Here is a 12639-nt window from a genome sequence, read left to right as displayed (position 1 = left end):
GGTTAGCCGCCGCCGCCATCGTCGCTCAGGTTCGCTCGATCCGCTTGATCTGCAGCGCCCATCCTCGCAGTAGTTGGGGAGCCACCGACGCTGTTGGGGAGCCGCTAGCGCTGTTGGGGAGACGCCAGCGCTGTTGGGGAGCCGTGGATCCACTCGATCTGCTGCAAGAAGGCGCCATCGCCCTCGATCCCGCTGCAAGGAGGCGCCATCCTGCTACAAGGAGGACGGCGGCACCCTCAATCCGCTGCAAGGAGGCGTCATCCCGTTGCAAGGAGGATGGCGTCGCCCTCGATCTGCTGCAAGGAGGCGCCATCGCCCTCGATCCACCCTACTGCAAGGAGGAAGGCAGCATCCTCGGTCCGCTGCAAGGAGGCGCCATCACCCTCGATCCACTATTGTGGGGCACCACTGCCCTCGATCCGTGCGAAGGGAGGTGCCACCGCCACCAAGCTGCTCGTGCACCCGCTGAAGGAGCCTCCCCATGCCGTCTCGCAACCGTGGAGGTAGAGGAGGGGCCTTGCGAAGAGGAGAGGGGAGGAGGAGCGAAGGGGAGCCGCCAGCGGGAGAGAGAGAGGAGGGGCGTCGCCGGATGGGAGGAGAGGGTCGCTGGTGGCAAGATGGGAAGGGGATGGTTGGGGCGTCGGGCTAGGGGATTGGACAGCTTATTGGAGGAGGATGGAACCCTAACTCCCCGTATATATATAAACCCGATATGAATTGGATATGGGCTTTTTGCTGGGCCTTGAGAATATTAACCGAGGCGGGCTACTTATAAGTGGCCCGCCTCTGAAAATAGGGATATTTTTGGAGGCGGGCTACTTATAAGGCCTGCCTCCGTTAATATATTTATGGAGGCGGATATTTTTAACCGCCTACATAAATCGATTTTGCGAGACGGTTGATCATAACCGCCTCGGTTAATAAAAACGACCGCCTCGGTTAATCCAAGGCATTAACCGAGGCGGTTGAAATGTCTGCCCGCCTTCGAGGCACATTTCGAAACGCCTTGTAAAAGTTTTTTTTTAGTCGTGTTACTCACTCCTTTCTAATTTATAGGCCATCTTACATTTTATAGATACACAACTTATATGATGTATCTAGACATATCGTATATTCATATATATAGGTACATAGCAAAACCAAAATAACCTATAGTTTCGGACAAAATATGATATCTACTAATTTGCAAGTTTCCTACCAACAAGGGTATTGAACTACTCATGCGCTAATTCTCAACCTATAGAGCTCGGGTGCCTCGTGATTGTGCCAAGTGCAAGTGAATGTGTGACAGCTCCTTAGCTATATTTTCCATATGTATGTGCATTCGAGTTTGCGAGCACTTTAGGGTTAAAATTATGACAACAACTAAAATTGAAAAAAAATATTAAGCTTCCATTCACCACCACCATCCCTCCTCTGGTCGCTTGCACAATCTTTAAATTGGTATCAGAGCAGGTTATGGAGTGATTCAGTAAGAGGAGCCACAACTTTGTGATACCTTCAAATTATTTATGGATAGTTAATAAACTAAAAATGTTATCGCTCCTGCTCCTTGTCCATCTTGATGTTGATTTTAATTTTAGTAGACATATTCAAGAGTTTATATTAGTCAAATTCTAGCTTTCCTTACGTCGGATGAAACCTGAAATAAGTCAATAACTTGAGCTAGGCTTACGGACAAAGTTTTTATGACTTCATATTCTGATAATAATAAAAATATGACAAAAAAAGATTAGGATTAAATATTTTTTATTATTCTTAATAAAAGCTTTTACTTTACATAAACGTGTGGGAGTCTGACTAAGTTCTTATAAGACTATAATGAGACAAAAACACTTCTCGCATTGGTGGTTGTCAAATCCTTACATGTCCCTCCACGCACGCTGCCATGATGATCTTGCAAATGTATGTGCTTAGGCCATCGCCAAAATAGAGTGTCGTCTTATGTGTCCATCAACCTCAACTGTCACTCGACCCGTGCTGAAGTGGATGACATATGCACCATGTAGCTCCTCGCACAACATGCTTGTCAGACTTTCTTCTTGTGGTTGTGGAAGGTCAACGATGGCAACAGGAGTGGAATGACTATCTTATCATTGTTACACATGTTCAAACTTAAGATTGTGTTGGTATTTACACCAGCATAATTCTATAATATAAATATAAAAACTAAAAATATGGGTTGCTGGTTTCAAATATATAGAAGGGTTGTGCAAAGATTAATAGAATAGACACTTTGTGTTTTGTTATCAAAATCCTTGCTAGCTTACACAACTCTAATCTTTATTTCCTTTATTCTATCTTTTTAAAGGCTCAACTTACCTTTGTAGTCTATGTGAGCCATCAATCTCAAAAGCATTTCTATCTCTTTCTTTTTTAAAGGCTTAACTTACTTTTATAGTCTAGGCGAACTACATCTCTAAATATCACTCCCTTCTTGCGTAAGGTGAGTCGCAAAAGTCCAAGATTCTCATAGAGCATCCACACCATATCATAAAACAACTTTACCACAAGATAGCTCAGAACCAAATACTCCCTCAGTTGTCTATACGATACTCCTATAAGTGCTGGCTTCTCTCTAGACTCGTAAGGTGGGTTCTTTGAGCGAGTTCGACGATGGACCGCCTCTCGTAGATCCTTGTCGGCTCCAGTCGTCCTCCTCATCTTCTGTGTCCTGCTCATGATAGCTGCGCGAAGCGTCGCGCCGCACAGGCAGACCTGCTCCCCGGTGGAGGAGCTGCGCGTCGTCTGGGCGAGCCACCGGCGCCGTGAGATGCATGAGGTCCTCTGTTTCTTCACGGTCCGGTTGGTGTGGTGACATGCGTGGCCTCGATGCATGTGTGTGTGCAGTGCACAACTGCACATGCTAGCAAGCTAGTTGCTTTAATATTTTCTGGTCTGTTGGTCATTGTGTAGTGTAAGGACGACAGTAGGGTGTGATGTGTTTGTAAGATAAGTTTGATGATCGATCACTATGGTGTCTGACCGGGGTTTCAGTAGCAATTAGTACTGCATTTGCGTTACTGTATGGTAATTTCGTGTTGTAGCTAGTAGTAAACGTGCGACGATGTCTTGTTCCTCTTGTCCTGTTTCTTCCAGAATGGTATTTTCCAGTACTTATTAATTTTTACAGCACTGATCGCATGCAGGCGAGGGTGCTTCTTTTTTAATTTTTTACAGAACTGATCGCATGCAGGCGAGGGTGTTTCACGTGTCCCAGCTTGGAATTTCAATAAGAAAGAAATGATTTGATTTATGTTTTTTGTTTGGTAAAGTCTTGAGCAGGAACAGATGAACCTGCATTTGCATTTGCTTCTGCTCCGCCATGTTTTCTCGGTGTTGTCTCTGAAGATGGACTGCATTGACCAATTTGAGAGGAATTTCCTAGCTCCTGACAATATGGGTGTCTTCTCTGAAGATGGTCTGCATTGAACAAATTGAGAGGAATTTCCTTGCTCCTGACAACATTGTAGAAATGCTGCAGCTTGCCACATGATCACTGCAGATTTCAAGAGATGGGTGGAAAGTAATGAGATAGGTCAATCGAAGTATGTAACTTGAGTCTCTTGTCGAAGCTTCACAGTGAGTTATCTTTTATAGGTTGTCTTAGTATTGTTTGATCGTTCCCAACCCTGCTTTGCTAATTCTTATTCGGAAGCTAGAAGAGAAGGAAAATGAAATGCCGGTGATTCAGTTTCAGTCTCGCTATTCAGAGTTTTGAGCATTTTCAATTCATAGTTTGTCTGTTTTCCAGTGACATAACCAATGTTTACATCTTCGATAACTTGAGCTATCATTATTTGTATCTTCGTGTCAATCTTTTTTGTAGCCCACGGGCAAAACTTTTGTGACTTTACGTTATGATAACTAGAAGAACATCGCGTGTTATCAGGGAAGTTTAATATAATTTAAAATGAGGTTATACGATGGCCTTCCCCGTGTGTCCACACGGAGCATCAACCTGTGTCTGTCAACCCCAACTGTGAGTCTGTGACCCACGCTCAGCGAGGTGAACGGTATTTCCCCTCGCGGCATGCTTAGTGTTAGACCGCTTCCTTATGGTTGTGGAGACAAATGATGGAGTAAGACCAATCTCAGTGGGGTTTCACCAGGATATTATACACATTTATTAGAGCGCCATGTCAGTAAAATTACACTTTTTACATGAAACGAAGAGGAGAAAGAAGGAAGTAGTTTCACCATAGTGAAACCCCGCGGGCGTTGTTTTCCACGCGGTGAAACAGGATGAAATCCCCACTGAGGGCTAAATCGTTTCACCATCTTGTATATGATCCAATCATTTTGCAGTAATTAAATGCTTCGTCCAGCCTAGGAAATGTCAAGGTGAAACTCATGCATTGTGGAGGTTAATTCATTATTCGTTTCATTGATATCCTGTCAGCGGATTTGTTCAGTGCATTAAAACGGACCACTGAGACTGGCCTAAGAGTAGAATGGTCGTCTCATAACTCTTAAAGAATCATTTGTAATAGTACAAGACACGTCAAAACTTAAAAATTTTGTGATATATTTTGTTCCTTATGCAAAATATGGGCATGATCCTATAATTATAAGTATAAAAATTAAAAATTATAGACTGCTAGCTTAGAATATAGAAGGGTCTTGCAAAGATTGATGGAATTATATATTGAAGGCATTTTTACATTCTTGAGATCAAAATCCTTGTTTGCTTAAAGTACAAGATATCATCTCCGATCTTTATTTTCTTTTCTCTATTTTTTAAAAAGCCCAGCTTTATCGTTGTGGTCCACCTGAGCCACAACTTTAAAAAACACTTCTTTGTCACCTTTTTAAAGGCCTAAGTTACTTGTGTAAACTATGTGAGCTACAACTCTAAAAAGCTCTTCCTCCTCTCATAAAGTGGGGGTCAAAGTCTAAGATTCTCATAGAGTGATATATAACTCTAAAAAGTTCTTCCTCCTCTCGTGGGTCACAAAAATCCAAGATTCTCATAGAGTATTCGCACCTATTAGAAAACACAATCTTACATTTAAAGCCACATACTCCCCTTTATTGCCTACACTATATTCCAACACCTCATCAGGATGTTTTTCCAGCATTCTTAGAAGTTTTAACACAACATGCTAGCCATAGTGCCGCACTTTCTTTGCCACTCAATCAATCTCCGATGTCTGTTTGATTTTTTGTGTCCTCTACCTCACATCGCTCGCTTCTCTCCTAACCCATCCCTTTAGCGAGTTCGACGATAGACCTCCTCTCATGGATCCTTGTTGGCTGCATCATTGTCCTCCTCATCCTTTGTGTAGTGCTAATAAATATCCTTTGTGTCATGATAATAAATAAATATTCTTACCACTAAATTGTTGATGTAGTTTTGATTAAAATCTTAACATGATGGTACACATATACAAAAAAAACTAAAATCTTGAACAATTTATTATACAATCAATTTCTTAATAAATGTATTACCAAAAGGTATACATGTACCAATATAATCCTTGACATGATGGTAACTAACCTTTTACGGACTGTAATCAGATATTAGAATTACATATTTTTATGGATTCTTAGAGAAATTGATGGACCTCGATATCTAATTGTATCAGCACACAAATAGTATGAAAATTAAAGTTATAATATATTTATGAGTAAATACTTTTGTGCCTTATAATAGAAAAAAATAAAGTTGTAATACTTAATAGGACATTGTCATATTGTGCCCAATATGAACGTATATTAAATATGTAATGGTCATCATAAAATAAATTCTAGCTTTCAAAATTTATGCAAAACAATGTCTAGAAAAGCTATAAGAACTTATAATTTGGAACAAATGGAGTAGACTTTTTCTTCTCCTATTGCATTGTAATACCCGATTTTAAAGGCTTAACTTACTTTTATAGTCTAGGCGAACTACATCTCTAAATATCACTCCCTTCTTGCGTAAGGTGAGTCGTAAAAGTCCAAGATTCTCATAGAGCATCCACACCATATCATAAAACAACTTTACCACGAGCATCTTCAAGGGCTTTGCAAACAAACTTTGCATTGTCCTATTTGCAAAAAAGAGTAGAAAATACCCCTCCAATGGTTTTGCAAATAAGGTTTGCAATTTGGTTAACTTTGCAAATAGAGGTTGAGGCTTTGGATATATGCAAACCTTCCCACCACTTTGCATCTATAATTTTGGCCTTCCACGTCGGACTCCGTCCCCCCGGCCCCCACCCCACCCCACGCGATTTCTCTACGTCCGTCCTCCCTCCCTGCCGCGCCCGCCCGCCCTCCAGCTGCCGCGCGTGCCCGCCGTCCCTCCAGCTGCCGTGTGCGCCCGCCCTCCAGCTTCCTCGCGAAGGATCCCTCCGCCGCCAAGGTGTCGCGCACCTCCTCCAGCAAGGTACCTCCTGTAGCATGGCGGCCATTGTTTGTAGAGTGCGATCGGAAAAAAAAACGCGCCGGCGCGATCGGTGAAAAAAAAATTTAGAGATGGGGTCCACACTTTGGGTTTGCCAAGTCTAAATGCAAAGTCCCTTGGAGTTGGACTATTTTTAGACTTTGCAAATGAGTTTGGGACTTTGCAAACAACACTAAACGCAAAATTCATTTGCAAAGTCCCTTGGAGATGCTGATATCCATCCTAAAATGGAAAAAAAGACGTATATATTAGGGCTATACGGATTCGAACCGTAGACCTTCTCGGTAAAACAGATTAAATGGATTATTATCGAAATGATTGGAACTGTTTCAAAGACCCAACATGCATTTTTCTGCATTGGGCTCTTTCATCAACTGATGTAAAGATCAGTTAATTCGCCATAGTTTTTCTTTAGGGAAAGATAATAAGATGGCTCCCTGTGCTCTGATTGATTATTTGTCTTATGATCTATCTAGGAACAATACCAAAGTGTTTCAAAGGAGGATTACCTTGACTTAGGTCTGCCTCCGGCCTAAATTAAATCAACCTAAGTGAAATGGAGTCTCTATCGTTCCGCTGCAAGAGTTTACTATGAGACTTCATACACCTTAAAGTTCATAGAACGAAAAGAAGTTTTTTGGAGGCTCTTATCCTCATTACGCCTAGCATTGAGTGGGCTGGATATTTACCTTATCAACTAGCAAATCAATAGGGGTTCTATTTGAGTAAGCACCTGAATTGGCACCTGAATTGGACTGAACCGGCTGTTTGTCATTGTCAGGCTACTGTTCTTCTATTCTTTCGAATCCATGAAGTAAGACATTGATTTTGCAACAAGGTCAATTATGTTCGTTGCATAATAAGTTCCCTTGAAAAGCATTGGCGCACGTGTAAATGAGTTGCTCTACCGAACTGAACTATAGCCCTTGTCAGAGATATCTTAACATATAGATAATTTCTTGTCAAGATGAATATTCTCTAATGCCAGAAGATATCCCTTTCATCCGTTTACTATATAACATAAACATACCAATAACGGAATAACATAACATAAACATACCAATAATGGAGCGGTATTGCTTATAAAAAGGATTCAATCTATAATCGATCGAAGTAATGGGGCTTCTTTTGTGGTGATAAATTGCCTACTTAACTCAGTGGTTAGAGTATTGCTTTCATACGGCGGGAGTCATTGGTTCAAATCCAATAGTAGGTAGGTAGGTAGAAAAATTACTAGATAGCCTTGGACTTACTTCGCTTCGCTATCTAATAACTTTTTCTACCCTTCTTTCCTTTTTCTTTGTATCAACGAAACCTTTGGATTGTCTTCAATTGGATGGGGGAATCCAATTGACAGCCTCGACTCGTATCCTAGCTCGTCTGAGAGCTAGCTTCGCTTCAACCAATTCTTTCGTACCCTCAGCTTTACTCAAGTTAGCTTCGGCTATTTCAAGTGCCTGTTGAGCTTCTTCTGGATCAATGTCACTACCCAGTTCTGCATCATTTCCTAAAATGATGATCTCATTATTAACTATTCTCGCAAAACCACTTCACAGAACCGCCGTTAACCATTGGTCGTTGAGGAGGCGTATTCTCAAAGGACCCATATCTACAGCTGTGTTAATGGGGGCGTGGTTTGGTAATACACCAATTTGGCCACTATTAGTAGATAAAATGATTTCTTTCACTTCACAATCCCAAATAATTCGTTTAGGAGTCAGTACATAAAGATTTAATTTCATTTCTTCAATTTGCTCTCCTCTTCTAAGTTTATAGCTTTCGTGCTAGCTTCATCGATGTTCCCCACTAAATAAAAAGCCTGTTCGGGTAGGCCGTCTAATTCTCCGGAAAGGATTAGTTGAAATCCCCTAATTGTTTCTGCAAAACCAACATACTTTCCTGGAGAACCGGTAAAAACTTCTGCCACAAAGAACGGTTGTGATAAGAACCGCTCGATTTTTCGTGTTCTTGCTACAGTTAAACGAACCTCCTCCGATAATTCATCCAATCCAAGAATTGCGATAATGTCCTGAAGTTCTTTGTAACGTTGTAAAGTTTCCTTAACTCTTTGCGCAGTTTCATAATGTTCGTTGCCAACGATCCGAGGCTGTAACATAGTTGAGGTTGAATCTAAAGGATCTACTGCGGGATAAATACCCTTGGAAGCTAATCCTCTGGAAAGTACGGTAGTAGCGTCCAAATGTGCAAATGTTGTGGCAGGAGCAGGGTCGGTCAAATCGTCTGCAGGTACATAAACTGCTTGGATCGAAGTTATAGATCCCTTTTTGGTAGAAGTAATTCTTTCTTGCAAAGAACCCATTTCTGTACTAAGGGTAGGTTGATAACCCACTGCGGAGGAACCAAATACTCCCTCAGTTGTCTATACGATACTCCTATAAGTGCTGGCTTCTCTCTAGACTCGTAAGGTGGGTTCTTTGAGCGAGTTCGACGATGGACCGCCTCTCGTAGATCCTTGTCGGCTCCAGTCGTCCTCCTCATCTTCTGTGTCCTGCTCATGATAGCTGCGCGAAGCGTCGCGCCGCACAGGCAGACCTGCTCCCCGGTGGAGGAGCTGCGCGTCGTCTGGGCGAGCCACCGGCGCCGTGAGATGCATGAGGTCCTCTGTTTCTTCACGGTCCGGTTGGTGTGGTGACATGCGTGGCCTCGATGCATGTGTGTGTGCAGTGCACAACTGCACATGCTAGCAAGCTAGTTGCTTTAATATTTTCTGGTCTGTTGGTCATTGTGTAGTGTAAGGACGACAGTAGGGTGTGATGTGTTTGTAAGATAAGTTTGATGATCGATCACTATGGTGTCTGATCGGGGTTTCAGTAGCAATTAGTACTGCATTTGCGTTACTGTATGGTAATTTCGTGTTGTAGCTAGTAGTAAACGTGCGACGATGTCTTGTTCCTCTTGTTCTGATTCTTCCAAATGGTATTTTCCAGTACTTCTTAATTTTTACAGCACTGATCGCATGCAGGCGAGGGTGCTTCTTTTTTAATTTTTTACAGAACTGATCGCATGCAGGCGAGGGTGTTTCACGTGACTCAGCTTGGAATTTCAATAAGAAAGAAATGATTTGATTTATGTTTTTTGTTTGGTAAAGTCTTGAGCAGGAACAGATGAACAAGCATTTGCATTTGCTTGTGCTCCGCCATGTTTTCTCGGTGTTGTCTCTGAAGATCGACTGCATTGACCAATTTGAGAGGAATTTCTTAGCTCCTGACAACATGGGCGTCTTCTCTGAAGATGGTCTGCATTGAACAAATTGAGAGGACTTTCCTTGCTCCTGACAACATTGTAGAAATGCTGCAGCTTGCCACATGATCACTGCAGATTTCAAGAGATGGGTGGAAACTAATGAGATAGGTCAATCGAAGTATGTAACTTGAGTCTCTTGTCGAAGCTTCACAGTTATCTTTACAGGTTATTTTAGTATTGTTTGATCGTTTAAACCCTACCTTGCTAATTCTTATTCGGAAGCTTCGCTATTCAGAGTTTCAGCATTTTCAATTCATAGTTTGTCTGTTTTCCAGTGACATAACCAATGTTTACATCTTCGATAACTTGAGCGGGCTTATTTCATTATCTGTATCTTGTGTCAATCTTTTTTGTAGCCCACGGGCAAAACTTTTCGGACTTTACGTTATGATAACTAGAAGAACATCGCGTGTTATCGGGGAAGTTTAATATAATTGAAAATGAGATTATACGATGGCCTTTCCCGTGTGCCCAGTCCATCGCCATAGACGGAGCATCAACCTGCATGCGTCTGTCAACCTCAACTGTGACCGACGCTCAGCGAGGTGAACGGCATCTCCCCTCGCGGCATGCTTAATGTTAGACCGCTTCCTTATGGTTGTGGAGACAAATGACGGCAGTAAGAGTAGAATGGCCGTCTCATAACTCTTAAAAAATCATTTTTAATAGTAGACAGGTCAAAACTTAAAATTTTGTGATATATTTTACACTACAAGAAATCTGGCTATACATGACGGATTAGAGGTGACGTTCTAAGAATTCGTCACAGTATGACCCAAAGCCCACTATAAGCCCACCACGGGCCAAACCCTAGCCTCCCTCCTTCGATCCTTCTCTCCCTACCTGTGAGCCGCCGCCCCTCACCCTTCTCCCCGCCGACCCTCCCACCCTTTCCACAGGCGTCATCCCTCTCTCTCCAACTCCCCCTCATGACCCCTCTCATCGGCTTCAAGCAGCAGGGGCAATGCAGCGGCGGTGGCATCCATGTGTGCTCCCAGATCCTGGCAGCATGGGGTTCGGCGCGCATGAGGCTGTAGCTCCCGACGGCACGTGTAGGCCCTCGCCCCAGCACTAGCTTTGGCCTAATCTCTCCTCTCCACCAACAACCTCTCAGATCTCGGCAGAGACGAGAGAGGTAGTGCAGGCAACAGCTCCAGCAAAGTGTGGGGAACCAGCAGCAGCTGCGGCGAGCTCACAGGGGCAGCAACCTGACTCCTGTTGACGAAGAACACACCAAGGATGAGCACGGGTATTCGTTCTCTCTTTTCCTCTTCTTTGTTGGTACTTTGTGTGCTAATTGTATTTGTTGCTGCACTGAACTGCTAGTGGATTTGGTTTTGGTCATGATTTGACACATCTTTGAGTGAATTTGTTATGGCATGCTGGATCTGGAAGTGTTGCCTATCTGCATGGCTATGCAGCAGCAGTTTTGTGGGAGTCGGACCTGATAAATTATCATAATATTTATATCAGACGTCCTTTATCTGGGCCTAAAACATGAAGTCCAGTTAAGTTGGTTAGGCTGATCTAATCTGATCTGATCTATCAATGTGCAGAAGATTGACAGGATGCCCTCCTATGGTGAAATTGTTATGAATGTTGTCAGTTATAATTTATTTGTTCTCTTTTTTTATATTGCGAGGTGGATTATGATACCTGCCATTCTTTGGTGGATTATATTAATTTGCCTTTCACAGCTGCAGTGTTCAGATTGTGTGATTTGAAGCTAAGTTGTGCAATGTTCTCTGTTTTTAGATGCACAAAGCACTTGCAAGAAGAGTTGTGTAATGATCTCTGTTTTTAGATGCACAAAACACTTGCAAGAAGAGTTGTGTAATGATCTCTGTTTTTAGATGCACTAAACACTTGCAAGAAGAGTTGTGTAATGTTCTCTATTTTTAGACGCTATAGTTGACAATCAGAATATGTCACTTTTGGATGTTGTAGGATTAAAATTATGCTTTTGTACATGACTTGTCGCCTTGTTCCTTACTTACGGTTTACTTTGCCTACATTTGATTTAATTTGTGCACATGTGTATTTTCAGGAAGACAAGTACAAAGACCAGGAATCTGGAGCAACGGATTTTTGAAGGAGTGCCACTATACAGCAAAATGAAATCAAGCTTATGCACTGGCTGTCTAGAAATGCTATTGTGTAATAGATGTAAAGGTTGACAATGACCTGTTTTTGTGTTTCCTTAGGTTTTATGATGATCAGAACATGTTATGTTAATGTACTGCAAATTGAGTTAATCAAATGATTGGGCTTTATGTGATTTTCATTATATAATTTGTGATGGCCAATTTTGTGAACATATGGCGCTTACATAGCAACTCAAATCAATGATGGAGAAACATCTACATGGCATACTGTGCAGTAGATGGTTATGACGGTCTATTTTGTCATAGGCTATCGGGCCTAGCCTGGGCTGGATGGGCTTTTAGGGATTCTATGACGAATACAAATGTCAATCTGTGACGGATTATCTGGGTTAGCAAATTTATGACGCGGGATACATGACGTTTTCTCCGATGTCATGGTTAGTTAACTATGACGCATTTTTGCTTGTTTATGACGAAAATAAATCGTCATGTATAAGGGTATTTTTTGTAGTTATGCAACACATGGGCATGATCCTATAGTTATAAATATAAAAACTAAAAATTATAGACTGCTAGCTTAGAATATAGAAGGGTCTTGCAAAGATTTGATGGAATAATATATTGATTGATGGAATAATATATTGAATGCACTTTTACAATCTTGAGATCAAAATCCTTGCTTGCTTACTGTACAAGATATCATCTCCAATCTTCTTTCGTTTTCTCTGTCTTTTTAAAAGCTCAACTTATCTTTGTGGTCCACATGAGCCACAACTTTAAAAAAACACTTCTTTATCACCTTTTTAAAAGCCTAACTTACTTGTGTAGACCATGTGAGCTACAACTCTAAAAAAACTCTTCCTCCTCTCATAAGGT

At 41.8% G+C, this 12639-nt stretch overlaps 1 long non-coding RNA gene across 1 annotated transcript; it reads left to right on the top strand.

The window, feature by feature from the left end:
* On the top strand, window positions 10459-11950 carry LOC110434561. Its single transcript, XR_002452076.1, has 2 exons — window positions 10459-10907; window positions 11706-11950. It is a non-coding gene; the product is annotated as an uncharacterized LOC110434561 (long non-coding RNA).

The sequence above is a fragment of the Sorghum bicolor genome, chromosome 4, assembly GCF_000003195.3.
Source record: "Sorghum bicolor cultivar BTx623 chromosome 4, Sorghum_bicolor_NCBIv3, whole genome shotgun sequence".
Taxonomy (NCBI): Eukaryota; Viridiplantae; Streptophyta; class Magnoliopsida; order Poales; family Poaceae; genus Sorghum; species Sorghum bicolor.
The sequence above is the reverse complement of the archived record's forward strand: the minus strand, read 5'-3'. Positions and strand labels throughout refer to the sequence as shown.